A 3,136-nucleotide genomic window follows, 5' to 3' on the forward strand; every position below is an offset into this window, starting at 1 on the left:
GCTGCGCCCCCTCCCCGCCCCTCTGCTCCGAGCAGCCTCACACAACTACAGGCTGATGTTGCTGCTGCTGCTGCTGCTGCCTTCATCGTGGCATGCAGATGACTTGTGTCAGGATGCCTTAATGGGCTTTTTGTAGGGCGACTAGAGGGCTCACAGACAGCAGCGTGACACACTGCAGTGCAAGGCTTGGAGACATAATTAAACAACAGGAGAGGATTAATAACATGTCAGCTGTTAGCCAACAATAGGACATGTAACAAGTACAGTTTAGGCCTGTGGTGTGGAGTCAGTAAGCATAACATTTGGGGTAGGCAACATCAGCAAACTGAAGTACATGTTTGCCCACCAGTGGTGTGCACAGGGGTGGGGATCGAGGGCAGGGGTCGGGCAGCAGAGGCGAACCCCCGTCAAGTGCCTCTCTGGTTAGCTGTCACGGTCGAACATCCAACAAAGCGGCCAACTAGGATGCTACAGAGTATATTGGAACGTTAACAATCGTAACACTTATTTTTACAATGAGGAGCTTGTCTCGCAAAAGTGATTTGCGAGCAGTACTTCCCCGCCAATCGTAAATGGAGCTGCGGATTAAACTGCAGTCCTACAGGTCTGTCACTGATTCGGGAAACATGTCAAAAATCCCAGCTTGTGTGTGTTGCAAATACGATAAAACGGGCCTCGAGTATCCCCATCTTCTCTCAAGGACCAAATAGTGGTGTTACATAACCCTAGGGATCTTTGAAAATGCTGCGTATTTTAGGGTCAAAGTGGAAAAAGTAGCCGAAAAGTCAGAGCAGTGGGCACCACAGTGAAACAGGGCATCGCTGCGTGTAAAAGAAAATCAGATTTTGTCATTATTGTCATGCAACAGAAAACAGGAACTTGGTCAGGAGGTAGAAAAGTGATCCACCAAAAGCTGACAGAAGAATAAGTGGCAGAATGATTGTTATTTAACGGAAGACTGACTCTTCAGAGTGGCCCTCAATTCAGCACTGTCTGACTGTATGTGGTAATTGACAGGCTGCTTATTTACACATCGCTTCGTAACATTTGCTTATAGGCTGAATGACAAGGCAACTTCAGCGAGCGTGATGTACCACAGACAGTCTTGGTCAGGTTGTTACACTGCACACTGAGCCTGAACGATATTAGAAAAATCAGCGTTCATCGAATTTTCCTTTTCACTTGGGTTTGTTACTGATATACCTGGTGTATATTATTTGTCTTGTTTTATTATGTATGAAAAACCACTATAAATAACATTTGAAAAATAGAAAAAATCAGCAATGTGCGATAACATTGTTCGAATTTTGTGATGACAAAATGACTTGCAATAAATCACAAATACTGAAGTGCCCATATTAGCCCTTCTCTCCTTCCTTAGCCACAGTGCTAGCTAACCTTGCAGTCGCTAACATACTGACACCAATTCATTTGCGGGTGGCTGACGGCTAGCTGGAACGTCATCTACTCAGGGCTCCATCTGATAGGTCAAAGGTTTGCATGCTGAGTGTAAATGCATGGTGCGTGTTAATAAAAATACTTATTTATACATTGCTTTTCCGGCATTTTTTTGCTACGTGTTTATGGCGAACGCTCCTATCGCAATGACAGTGAGAATATGATTTATGTGTTAGCACTAGTGCACACTAGTTATGAACAAGAAACAGACATAACCCTATAAAGATATACGGTTTCCTGACCCAGCTCTGTATTGCAATATGTTTTTTTATATTTTGGACTAAAGTATCATAATGATCAACTGGATTTGGTAAGAATGAAATCTCGGGAGGAGGGGAGGAGAGGATGGGGGAGGCAACGTGGCACAAACAAGCTAGATATATTTGTTGCCTCTGTATATAAAGGTTTTGATGCACCTAAATAAAGATCAGTGCAAGATGCTGTGGCCTTGAAGGATGCCTCGTGTGAAATGGAGTATGAACAAGCAGCAAAGCAGCATCAGTTTCACTTGTTTTCTTTCAAACCAAGTGATGAGAGAGATGCAGCAGCCTGTCACCAAGATGACCGCAGCCACAGCAGCAATGGGAGGAAGGGAGTAAGGGAGGGAGGGCAGATGGTAAAGAGCAGTGAGGGTTTTGAGCTAAAGCACTGCCTAAAACCATAACTCATGTTGCATGTATACTCTATGTGAAAACGGGGAGAGGAAGGGGGTGTAAGAAGAATTTAGGGATTTATTCTGTGCTCAGTGTCTGCTCTGGAAAATCAGGCAGGTCAGATAGAAAGACGAAACCAAGCAGCATGATAAATGAGACACGAGGGAGGCAGGAGAATTACTGTCAAACTCCTCCAAATTAGACCCTTTATCCTCCATACTGACATCATTAAAAACATCAGCTCTTCTGCATCAGGTGAATTACAATGTGTGAGCGTGTGCACCTGTTGCATCCGTGTGTGTGTGTGTGTGGATGATTACGCTTGCCTTACTGCAGCTGTTTGAAATGGCACTTCCGCACGCATGACTGTAGTACTGGAGGGCGATTGAGCGAGTTTTAACCATATTGTTAAAATGAAGTGTTTTTGTGTGTGTCAGTCCAGCTGTGCCACAATTAGGAACGCTCTATTTTTAAGATGTTTCATCCTAAAAATGTGGAGAAAAGAAAGCTGAATGACTCTAGCATGAAGCAGAACACAAGATGCCTCCTTCAATAAACACCTAAAACAATAGTAATGTTTGTCTATAAGTATTCACAATATATTTTATTTATTTTATCTATCTATCTTATAGCTGTTGCAAACTGCACTATATACACAACAGCACAGTTGTATGTAGACCTGAGGCTTCTGCGTGACAAAAACATTCGTGCAGGAGCTTCTCTCAAAGCACGTCACAGTATGATGAGGATCGGTTTTGATCATGTTTGAACCTGGTAAGAACTTAATCCATAACTCTGTCAGTGTCAGTGCCAAGCTCTTAATATTCATCTACACACGGCATCATTACTGACGTTGTTTCAGTAACGTATGTGCAGTACTCACATCTAGACACAAAGTGGCAGTATCATTGTTTATGGATTCATAGATGCACCAACACTTGGGCTACAAAAACTGCAGTTTAGGGGACACGTCAGACTGATTCACAGCACCGTATAAACTCACTGTGCAGAGCTGCAGAACTGCT

The sequence above is a fragment of the Pagrus major genome, chromosome 21 (assembly GCF_040436345.1).
Source record: "Pagrus major chromosome 21, Pma_NU_1.0".
Taxonomy (NCBI): Eukaryota; Metazoa; Chordata; class Actinopteri; order Spariformes; family Sparidae; genus Pagrus; species Pagrus major.